General features: G+C 29.8%; 1 protein-coding gene across 1 annotated transcript in view; it reads left to right on the plus strand.

Moving 5' to 3' along the window:
* Positions 1–10884: 10884 nt before the first annotated feature.
* LOC121116824 (zwei Ig domain protein zig-8) overlaps positions 10885–13061 on the plus strand; it is a 385771-nt gene continuing 383594 nt past the window's right edge. Inside the window, exon 1 of the mRNA XM_040711120.2 lies at positions 10885–11059. The gene's annotated coding sequence lies outside the window, so the exon portion shown is untranslated. The remainder of the gene's footprint in view (positions 11060–13061) is intronic.

Here is a 13061-nt window from a genome sequence, read left to right on the forward strand (position 1 = left end):
GAATGTCTCTTAAATGGTAGAAAGCAGTATTTTCTGGATCTCTTATAACTTTTCAGTTACTGAGTTGTTTGCATTATCTCTAAGATTGTATTTATTGAAGGTATTGAAGATTGTTTTGAGCTAAGAAATCATATTTCATTTTTTTGTTAATCAATTATAAAAATCCAAAATATAAGTTAAAATTGATTTTTTAACGGCGTAACTCAGTGGACAAAGTAGTAAGAAAAAATTATTCTCTCGAACTCAATGTGCGTAGGTTCAATACTTACTGGCTCCAGGAGAAGGAAATAAATATTATTTATGTGTACTTAAAAGACAATTTCTATGTCAGATAGAGTAATGCAGGGATCGACGGTCGTTCAAAATGAGCCACTATCCAAAAGGGCTATTCAATTTTTTTTTTACCAAACCCTATGAATCATTAAGTAGCCCAGAATATCACAAATATTGCATCATTTTTAGTCATGACTAGTAAAGAGATAATTAAAAAAAAAAAAAGTTAAAATACCTTGGGGCAAGTGTTTTTTTAATTTATCAAAAGTTTATCTATATCTAACTATTTAAAGAACATGAAATTGCGAACGTGTTAATTGAAATTTACGCCCTTTTATTTAACTAATTATATCTTAGTTAAACTATTTTTCCTATCGGATTCTACGATAAGTTATTGTAAAGGTGTGAGCTCATACTACAAATGCTTTTTGGATAGACTTGTGGATGGCCGGTTCAGTTGTGAATATATTTTACATTTTTACTGGCTGAAAGGGGAAAACGCGTCGAAAGCGACCAAGACAACTAGCTATATATTTGGGACCAATACTCTTTTGGTTCGTGTTACAAAACAGTGGGTCTAAAATTCTTTTTTGTTAGCTCAATTCTGCCCTCTACCTTGAACAACTAGACCGTTTGAAGCTGGAGATCGAACATGCCGGGATAAAATTTTAGAATAGAAGACAACAAGACATTATTAAGACAACACCAGGCCTCACAAGTCTTTGTTGCCACGCTAGAAGCTATGAGATCTCGAATGGGAAGTTTTTATAGATCTACCCTACAGTAAAGGCCTTGCACCAAGTGACTACTACATGTTCCTGTCTATAGTGAACGTGCTTTGGGGTACAAATTTGGCCTCAATAGAAGCCCATGAAAATTGGATGTCTGAGTTTTTTTTCCAATAGGGACAAGGGCTTTTACGAAAAGGGCATGATTAAATTGAATTTTCTGTGGCAAAAAGTTATGGAACAGAATAGGGCCTACTTGGCAGAAATAAGATGATTGTAATACTTCTTATAAATCATTGAAATAAAGCCGTAAAATCGAAACTACTTTTCCCTATACCAATTATGTAAATGGATATATTTGATTGGGTTACATTCGCAGGGAAACCCTTATAAAGTACTACTTTATGCAATCTGAAAGAAGGAAACAAAGTGCTTATAGAATATGTAAAACAAATTTACCGGTTCTGGAATTATTTCTGGAAATTTACGGAAAGTTCTGAGCTAAAAATGTCACCCTTGTAAAAAAATAATTTCGCAACTACACACGAAGTGAAATATTGACAAATTTTTCCTTTAAAAATACACTTTACTCTAAAAATCATCCGTAATATTCGTTTTCAATGTCTGTTCTACTGTTGAGACCTTGAAAAATGACAATACTTACCTATAATTTGAACTTAAAATTGCATGTATACAAAATTAGATAGTCAAACAAGCTTGATACAGGCCACCCTATTCTAATCCTACTTATTTTTTACTAAATCACGGCAAGTGTGTCTGCTCAGCCTTTATAATTTTTTTGCTATAATTTTACATGTTGATGAATCAGTGCTACTCTATCTCACCGATTAAATAATAATTTAAAAAAAATCTAATTTTCGTATTTAAAAATCGTTATTTTATAAATTGTTTTGATCAAAGAAGTATATTCCAATATTGACTGATCAGTTTTATGTATTATTTATATTTCTAGATAGATAAATAATTGACCAAGTTTTCAACAGTTGAGGATGATAAATAACACCTCTAGTTATCTATTGAATAATTTTTTTTACATCATTCTTAATGAAGTAGACATTTCTGTGAAGCTTTTGACCTTTTTATTTTATTAAAAATATATGGTTGATGAGCTATTCAACCATTTTTAGGGGGGATGCTTTAACAATTATTCATTTCCCCCGGTAGACCAAATTTCTTCTTAAGTAAACAGTAGGGCTCATGTTATGTATGTATGTACCTAACCAATAACAAATAAGTATTCAGTTGATATTACATAGTTTGTCTTAAAAAAAGTTATTTGTCATAGTTAAAGCATAATTCAATTTAGTCCAAACTACCTTTTATGAAATAATTATATACTCTTTAAAATTCAATTAAATGTAACATTTTGTATAAAAAAATGCATTTGCAATATTGTGCTATGGTTAAAATAATTCTAAGGATGATTTCCCCTTCAACGTGGGTCGATTTAAAAAGTACGTGCGAAGTGCGAATGATGGCACAACTGACGCGTATCAATATTATATTTAGTTAGTAGTATCTCTTGGAAGAACAGACATCAAATTTCACCCGGATCGAACTATTTCTTTTTGTTTGAATCGAGGAATCGGCCGGAAAGATTATGGGTACTTTCTTTTAGATTTGTAAGGAATAATCCTTATTGACTATCCGGAAAAGGGTAAACTATTACAGATGTATATAATTAATTGTTATTGGACCATTTGAAAACTGAGCTGCTAGAAAAACCAAAATACTACTAAACCAAATTGGTTACAAATAGTAAGTCATTTTTATAAGTCACGTCGATGCACCCACTTACTCCTCAGTAGTTGCGGTCGTAAAATTAATGGAAATGGATTCAAACACAAGATTCCCACAACAACAACAATCTAACACACCTTCACTCGTCAGGCATGCATCCCAATATCATGGATTTTATCTATTATTTGAAGAGTAGTAACCTGAACAAGTCGTCCATAATGTTCAGCGCCACTTGTGCCTATATGGCCACTCCAAAATTTTTGAAACCACTTATACTCTGTTCTGATTGAAGGTGCAGATTCTTTATAATATTCATCAAGCTTCTTTTTAGTTTCTTGAGGCGTTTTGCCTTTCATAACAGAATGTTTAATCAACACAATAAATTATTTTTCGTCCCTTTTTTGAAAATCACTCAACTTCCTCGATTCATACGAATGCCAGACAAAAAGAAATATACCGATCTGGGTGAAAGCTTGTGTGTGTTCTTCCAAGAGATACTACTAACTAAACATAATATTGATACGCGTCAGTAGTGCCATCATTCGCACTTTGCATGTACTTTTTAAATCGACCCGCGTTGAGGGGGAAATCATTTGTAGAATTATTTTAACCATAGCACAATATTACAAATGCATTTTTGTATATAAAATGTTAAATTTAATTGAAAACAACTTCAGCCATATTGGTGGATATTATACGATATATTGGTTACTAGCCTCCATACGGACTGTCGAACATACTGCCTCCTGTTTTCTTTCACTTCCCCTGCTTCAGTCCACAAATTTTCCAGCCCTGAGTATGCGCTACAATTTAACGTTTATTGAAAATTTTAAAGTTTTTGAAAACGAAGAATTATGTACCAAAAACGTGTGAATACTTATTTGGCCCCAATGTGATGCATATTTCTTGTAAATAGTACTGTAATAATTCATAATAAATTTCTCTAGTATTTAGATAATTTTTAACACATTAAATAAAAAAATAAAAACTACACATTCTGCCAAGTCATTCCTAAAGACTTTATGGATATAAAATAAAAAAATGGATAATATAAGTTTATTTTATAATTGCAATCTGAAGAAGATTTTTTTATTTTCCAAAACTGTTGTCTTCGGTTCCTATGTTAATTGCTTTAGAGAGCCTACGAAGTTAGGAAATCCGTGCAGTCTTCACAAATGGTAGAGAGAAGATTAAGGAGACTCAGACTAGATATGAAGTTGACTCAGTTGTACCCCTATATAATTATGAGGGACCCGTTCACCAACTGACACCAAAAAGTTGCGCTATGGAATTGCCACGTCCTCTCTTTATACTAATGAATCAAATGTTAAGAAGCGCTTGTGTCATTGGTGTAAATTGGAGCTGGTGTCTTCTTTCCTTCCTCACTTTTTCTTCCCAAAAATACTCCCAAATAGAGTAAAAAAAAAATAATCAAAGAATAGGGATTTCCCCTCTATATTTCCCCAAGGCCTTTAAATAGTTAATTAGTGATGTTTTTCTCAAGTCGGACTATAAATCTAGTTTACAACAGGCTCACTTTCCTTTCTTTTTAGTCTTTTTTCACATTATGTCAGTATGTATGTACTGTGTAGATGAGAGCAATAGTCTACGTAGTATGTCATATTCATATTTTCTATTTACAGGGAGTGAAGGATAGAACAATAGGTGAAATTAGGTAGTAATGAGGCATCGAGATGTGCGCCTTTTAATATGATTATTCTGTCAGAGAGCACAATAAGTATAAAGTATTCAATAGTGCTTGGAAAACAGATAGTAACTATGATGATTTTCTGTGGAATTATTGGTCTAAGTCCCTGTTTGACTTGTAGAAAAATTGATAATTGACATCGGATTAATTTCTGTCTATATCATAGCTACATACAGAGTCAGATTATTGTTTATTTATGCAATCTCCTGCTGCTTGTGGCTAATCTGATGAAACTTTATGATAGCGAAGTTGATCTTCACGAAAAAATTCTGTAAATTGCTAGGGGGGATCACGCATTTAATACTATTTTAAGCTATGTATAAAGACTTCAAAGGCAACTCCTGCTTCAGATGAAGTTGTTGTACTACTATAATATTTACTTATACTTAATCTGTGAAACTTTATCTGACAATAAAAGGAACATTAAATAATTTATTTATTTTTTGAAAAATAAAAATAATTAATACCTATTGCCCTATAGTTTCTGCAAGGCTTCTCCTGACAGGATAGTTTATATATTGTGTGTAATGCCCAAAAATTCTAGCAACCATATGGTTCTTGTATAACTTGACTAAAAATAACTAATAATGGTTGAGAAAATATTTTTTTTTGGGTGTCCTTTGTGAAAAAATATAATTTATTATTAATACTTAGATTACAAAGATTTTAGTCAAAAAAGATGTTATGAAAAAACAAAAAAACAATGAATAAGGATATTAAATTTTCACAAGCCTTTTAAATTTTTATTTTAAATAGTTGTTGGACGTTGGTTTTTATGAAAATAGGCGGTATTTTCATGCCATTTAAATCCTTATGTTTATTTCAGGTTTTAAAAAAAATGTAATAAGTAAAAGATTTTCCTTAAGTGCATGAATATCTTTTTGGTGATTTGCTTATTAGTTACTTAAAAACCAAATAATATACAATTAATTTATCTCTTTTGCACCTAGGGGACACTAGTTTCCTATAATTTCAACATTGGTTACTAAACTTGTTTCAATTCTGTTTTTTTGTTTTTTTTTTGATAATTTAAATGTCAACTTTCTTTTTATAACTTATAATAATTCATCAAAAGCAAGTTTTGAATATTTAGTAAGATACCGAATATCATCATTATTCCACAATTTATACCGTTATAATTTTTGTTTTTTAAAAATTTTTAAAATATTGTCAAGACTTAAAATATAGATATTTTAAACGATTAAAAAAAAAACCAAACAGATTTGAATGCTATAACTAACGTTATATGATGTAACCTGTTCTTTTGATTTCAGTAATGCCAATATTTTCAATCTTTATTAGACAGCAAAGGAGTTATTTGTACTTTTCGAACGAAGTTACTGCTTCATTTCCCCCGTTTCTATAATTCGATAGTATTATTTTTTGACACACAATATCACATATATATTTTATGTCAGATTCATGAAATTAGGTGAAACGAAAGTTGAAATATTTAAGTATGTGAGAAAATTTACAAAAATAGAAAAGAAAAGAAGAATACTTTAAAATGACAGAATTTTATACATAATTATATTCTTATTACTTATAAATTCCATTATTTCCTTCAAAGAACAAAATGTGAGCCCCCTGTGAATATTCAACAGAAGTTATTCTTGTTCGAATTTTTCGGGACACTGTTGTTTCTTTGGGTGTAAAATGATTTTTTTTTTCATTCTATGAAATTGTTTTCTTCTGAATATTATCTTTTGAAGTGTTGATGACATTTAAATTCATTCAGTTGAATTTTATATAAGTGATGGAAAACAAAGTCAATAAATTATACTTTGAAAAAAATGGTGGATTTAAATTCTTCTATACAATAAACCCGGACGAAATATATTTATGATTCATGTGAAAATAAATAAAAAAATTTTATTTTGTGTTATGTACCTATTTTTTTGACTAAACAATATAAATTTCTTCCAAAAAAATTATTTTAAAATTTTTTCAATAATTGTATAAAGAAAATAGTAAAAATATGTGGTTGTTTATGCCAAATGACCATTATATTGTATTTAATTTGATCATTTATCACTTTTTTGTCCAATACCTAGAGTATGAAGTAAAACTACTCAAATATAACATAAATATTAGTCATATGCAGCGATCTGAATTTTGCTGTATGAGTATTTTCAAGTTTCTAAAAAAACAAAAAAAAAACACTCAAGGAATAACGAGCTATAATCCTTACTCCCTTGAATACTTGTTACTTACTCTGACACTTTTTGCTCGCTAAAAAACTCGTTACTCAAAAAAAATTATATTTAATAGAATATTAAAACATTGAATTCAATTTTAGATCCTTGAACGTAATCGTATCTCCCTTTCGATAAAGTATGAAGTGAGGTGTTACTTCATAAAAATGAATAAATTAAATTTTAACCCAAATTTTTGGATTCAAAAGTATCCTTTAAACACTTCAGAATTATTAAAAAAAAAAATTATCCAAGTTTTGACGAGCTCCGAGGTTTTGACAGACTATGAGGTCTTGCCGAGTTCCGAGCTTTTTAGTACACAAGTCGAGTTTTTTATACATTTTTTTTATTTACTTTATATCGTGTACGTACTCATTGCCTAAAACCTTATTTCTGAAAACCATTTTACCAAAAAATACACTTTACCGCATACCCACTTTGCCGAATGACCACTTTGCAGAACAGACACATTGCCGAATGGCAGTTTGCCGAACGACCACTTTTTTTTAAAGACATTATTAATTTAGAGAAGTTAGACATAAAAAAAAATATATATAAATATACATTCTAGTTTCAAATTAATTCCCTAAACAGAAGTCCAACATTTTAAAAAATTGCTATGTATGACGTTAGTAATCAATACATTTTCAACGAAACGTTCCTTCTATAAAATTAGACAATAAATAAATAAACAAAACAAAGCCACAAAATAGCTAAAAAATTTGTATGATAAAATGAACATAAGAATATTATGTAACCACTTTGTCGAATTTTATAATAAATATATTTGATTATGATTCATGCTCTAATACTAATAACTCCCCAGTAATTACAAGCAGTACTAGTAATTATGATTCCCGTTCATGTTACTCAAAAATTAAAATATAATATGTTTAATTATTTGTCAAAAATTGCAGTAATCATGTTAAAAATATTTCATCTTTTCGTCTGGATTATAATTAAAATTAATGTTTTATATCCTTCTATTTATACTTGAATATTTTTTGGATATCGGCATTATTTAACTCCTATCTAAATCACTTTTTTTCCTTGCTAAGCTCTCTTCCTTCTTAAGTGTGTCTATTACTTTCAATATGTTGGGATGAATACTACTAACAGAGATTTTTAGAGCTTTCTGAAATCCCTTAACATTATTATTCGTTCGAATCGTCATAGCTTGAGACCTTTCGTAATTATTCTAAATTTCAATAGGAAATGATGGTTGTACTCACCGTCGGTTTTCTCTAGAAACCTTGTACTCTTCCAATATAATTTGTTTCAAAGTAAGAAACAAACTCTTGCGGTATATGATCCTCGTCGGTGAGTTTTATAAACCTATCAATTACATCAATGACTGCGAGAAATTCCAAGCTGTGAAGTACTTGACTTTATTATTTAAATTTAGATCGGTTAGATATCTTACATTTAAGTTCATATCTAGAATGTGACGATCAAATTTTTTGGCCATATGAAAAATATAAGCAGTGTTGTTAGAAGTTGGGGAAAGTTTCACTGAATGCATTTATTATTTCCTTTTCGAAATGATCCATAAATGTTTGTGTACTCAATATTAGGTGTAAACTCTTTAAGATGTTAAACAACTTAAGATCTTTAGAGTTTCCCCAGCAATAAAAGGAACAAATGTAGTACACTAGTCTGATTAATGACAATGTGCAGGGTGATCCATTGATAAAATATTTATGGACTACATTTGAATGTCCGACAACATCCCAGTTTTTTTAATGTTGCAAGATCTTCTAAGGGACTCTGTGCTCCAAATATAATAATTATATTGACATATATTCTATTGCAGTACATACGTACTGCAATAGACCAAATTAGTTATTTACAAGAAGTATCGAGTATTTTTTGTTAAAGATGTTTCTATCGTAATTAAGTATGTATATATGTACATTTATTCAATTAATTAATAAGATGGAAATTAACACTCATAAAGGACAATTATTTGAAAAAAAGTTACATATTCAAATGTCATTGTATCATACTAAAGAAATACACACAATAATTTATTGAAAGAGTTTTTAACTTATAAGTCACTTATAATAGTTCTCATAATTTAGCTTGAGATCCAATGGAGATATACATTCACAGTCTTAGAATCACAACTCCGAGGATTCAAGTCCCTTGAATAGCAATGAAGCCTGTTTTGTACTCTTTTTGTAAGAAAGAAGGTTCACGAAGAAACAAAGAACCGTCGTTCTCATCTTTCTATTCAGATTCCAGATTGCTCTAACAGTACTGAGCTTTATAGTTTTCCTCGCTTACGTATCTCTTTTCCTTGTGCTCTCCTACGACCCGACCCTTTGAGTGCCTCCCCAAATCCTCTTAGGGGGTTGCTTCTCCACAGCCAACCTCCTCTTCTTCCAAAACATCCTGGATCATAACGAAGTAAAATTCTGAAATATCTACTCTTCCTTGATCTGATATTAATTCTTATACTTGTTCGTCCATCCATGAGTCTTTTCAAATACATATAATCTATCATGTTGAATTATAATAGATAACACATATATTACAGTTACAAGATATAAAGTCTCTAAGAACGAATCACTGTAGTGTTTGTTTATTATTTAATTTATTTAAGGTTCTACAAAGGTAAACGATTCGAAATCCATGCTATTGTCTTGTGTTTATATAATAATCAATAGTGAATATTAACTTTTGAACCATCCTCATAATTAAATGAATCAATGAATTATTAATTAATGAACACTTAATTATTGAAATTTGTAACACATAATTAAACGTATTATCTTTTAATTTTTGAGTAACATGAATGGGAATCATAATTTTATAGTATTGGAGGATGAATCATCATCGAATATATTTGTTATAAAATTCGGCAAAGTGGTCTTTCGGCAAACAGCCATTTGGCAAAGTGTCTGTTCGGCAAAGTGGGCATTCGGGAAAGTGTCTGTTCGGCCAAATGACTTTCGGAAAAGTGGCTTCTGGAAATAAGGTTTTTGGCAATGTGTCCTACAACCACTTTATATGACTCAAATACGAATTTACGAGTTTTGCTTAGGGCATATCACTTCTAAATATAAAAAAACGCATTATTTGACCAAGATTTGTTAAGGATAAAAATTCACTTTACAAGTAGAGACCACCAGTACTGCCCTCTGTTAGTAAAACATATTATCCATATTTTTTAAAATAGATTTTTCCTTGTTTTAAAGAATAAATTAGTCATCAACTCTATTGTTAAACAAACAAAGTTACTTGACTTCACCCTCAATAATGAGCTCCTTAGGTAATCTAAATAGATATTACAATCCTAAATACCAGTGGTTTCGCACATATAGATTATTTATTCGTCCAGTCCGGTCTTAGAAATTTTTTCTAAAAATGTCGATGGTTTGAATATGATGTATAAGGTATGAATTAAAAGGATTGCACATACCTAGAAAAAAATATCCCTATTTTCGTTATAATATAATATTAAAAAAACACCCTTAATGGCGTTACAAGAGATCGATTTAACCTACATTAAGGCCTGATAAGTGGTACCCAACTGGACTGAACTACATTCCTAGTTTATAAATATGGACCAACACCTTTTTAGGTACCAGTGCCCTATAATGTTCTTGGCTAATAGGACGAGGATCCCTAATAGGATCTCTCAAAGAAACAACCCAGATTCTTCATATGTTTGAAAGGGTCATGTACCACAAAATAATTTTTTGATGAATCATTCAAGTTAAAATAAAATTATAATCTAATTAGTATTATTTCTTTTAATTATTTCCACCATTTTATAAAGTAATCAACGCGCTTATGTTCTATTAATGGTCTCGCCATATATAAGATACTCACTTATTTTTGTAAGAGTAATTATAATATTCTTTTCAACATTACATTGTAATTTATGCGTCTTATATTTATTTTAAATCGAAAGGTGGACTTAAGCCTTTAACTGCCTAACACGACTTTCTTACTATCATAATGCTGTTTTTTGAAATATCTTCATTAAAAAGTATATTCAATTCCTTGGGACTTTAATTATGCATTGATTGAGTCTTTCATATTATTGTCGTCTATTTGAATCCCAAGATCAATTTTCTTTTAGGGCAGAAAGTATAATGAAAGAGTCAAGGGGGGATTTCCCCCTTTTATCGCACGGAAAAGAGCAGAATTCAAAATGACGACGGCATTTGAGAAAGAAAAATACCCAACTATTGTAAAAGAAAAATAAAACAGTTTATTCTTATACATTACCAAGTTAACGACATAGAAATATTGTACCCTGTAAAATAAGTACGTAGCCAGCTGTGAATCATTTAACATATTTTTTATATCATACAAAGTGTTCATTTTTTTAAATTTTTGATCACTCAAAGGACGTTAACAAGGGCTTTTAATCTTTAATTGAGGTAAGATCTTTTAGCATTCATTAAGTATATAGTTTTTTTTTTTTTTTTTTTTTTTTTGGGGGAGATAAAGTTTTCCATTCGTTTAAGCTATGGAAAAATTTAATAAATTGGTAAGGAATATACAGGGTGTGCCAGCTATCTGTGCCACGAATAGTAATTTTTTTCAAACGCAATTTTCTCTCCAACCAGTAATCAGAAATTAAAAAATAAAGCCAGTTTCTGAAAAGTTGATTGATTCTGATTTAATTTATTTAATAAAATTATCTTAAGCCTCAATAATAGTCTCTACACGTGGTGGAAAGGGCGAGCAGGCCTTTGCCATTATGTATCTTAGCAAATTCTTAATTTCCTCCATGATCCCACTGATAAGTTTGTCTCTGGGCTTGCAGAGGTTCGGTTGGTTTGATTTTTGATCCTGCTCATACCAAAAGATTATATCATATTCAGATCTGGCGAGCCTGGGCAAAAGCTCAGCGAGATGAAGTCTTCAAAATTGTCTGGGATACATTTGAAACTTTTTTTTCAAAGGGGGCATTTTTGTTGACTCAAAATCCCCTTTAAGAGGCCTCTAATTACCTCGCCGAACGTTTAATTGAGACCTAGAGTTTGAGTTATGTTGTTGTTCCTAGCGCGGATTCCAAGAAGGGGTTCAAATATTTGGGAAAGCGAATTTGTCAATATATTCTATTTTTGTGTCAACTGGTGCAAGCTTAAACAAGCTATAAAAAAGAAAAGAATATCAGCTGCCTATATCCCTACGTTTGCCCAAGAGAGCACCCCAAAGTGAGGGCAGTGACAGCCTTCTCACCCTGTATAATATAATTTTGTGTATAAGGGAAAGAAGATTAAAAGTTACTTCAGGATTTGTTTTTTACTTAATTGTAAAAGTTTAAGTTGAGAAATTTCATCAAAGCAACTTTATATATTTTTGTAAAAGATTAATTTATGAATACCTATATCAATTAATTAATTATCAAACTATACGTTAATTGTTTCTGTCTAATAACTAAACTAATTAAACCTGATAGGATGAGTACAATTTTTAGGAAATAAAATAAAATAGTATTATATGGCAAGCTAATACTACCTAATACATATGTCATGAGTTAATATAAGTCCAATTTTGAATAATAAATTAAGAAAAGAATAAATTTACATCACATATGAATAAATCCCAATATTTCATATATATAATTATGTGTATTATAGGCATTGAATTCTAATTTTGGGGGATGAGATAAGCTACCAAAAAAAGTTAACTATGATACAACAACTTACTTTGGTGTATAAGAAAGTTAATTTGACCCTGATATAGTCTTTCAAATAAATTATGTCAACTTAACTCCTTCATTGTGACAAGCCCATAAAGTATATCAGTTTTTTTTTATCCTTTTTTTTTTGAAGTCTTTTGAAAATATGCTAACATTATTCAAATTAACAAAAAAATGAAATTTAAATTGTAGTAATTTAGTATAAAACATGTAACACCAATAAAATATTTTTCGAAGTTATCTTATAAGAAATTGTTAATTTTGAAAATGATATTTTTATAATGAATTTCTATCATTTAGTCAACATAAAGGTACATCAAAGGCCATAAATATTACATGTTTTTTATTTTTTTTATCTTCTCTTACTAAATACACATACTACGTCACGGATTATTGTAAAACTGTTGTAAGACCATCATTAATTTGAAAAAATATATAACTCCCTTTGTTTTCTGTCACGTATATTTAATTCAACCGAATGAATTTAAATGTCATCAACACTTCAAAAAACTATTATATACCGGTTGGTACATTAACTAAAAAATCATTTTACTCTCAGAGGGACACCAGTGTCCAAAATAATTCAAACATAAATAATTTCTGATATACCAAATAGTCTTTTAAAATCTGAATACAATTAATGCTAAAATTCAACAATATATGATTTATTTATTAATAATATAATTTCAGCAAAATTAATATTATACATAGATATGTGTCTGAGCTTCCAG

Source organism: Lepeophtheirus salmonis, chromosome 4 (genome assembly GCF_016086655.4).
Source record: "Lepeophtheirus salmonis chromosome 4, UVic_Lsal_1.4, whole genome shotgun sequence".
Classification (NCBI taxonomy): domain Eukaryota; kingdom Metazoa; phylum Arthropoda; class Copepoda; order Siphonostomatoida; family Caligidae; genus Lepeophtheirus; species Lepeophtheirus salmonis.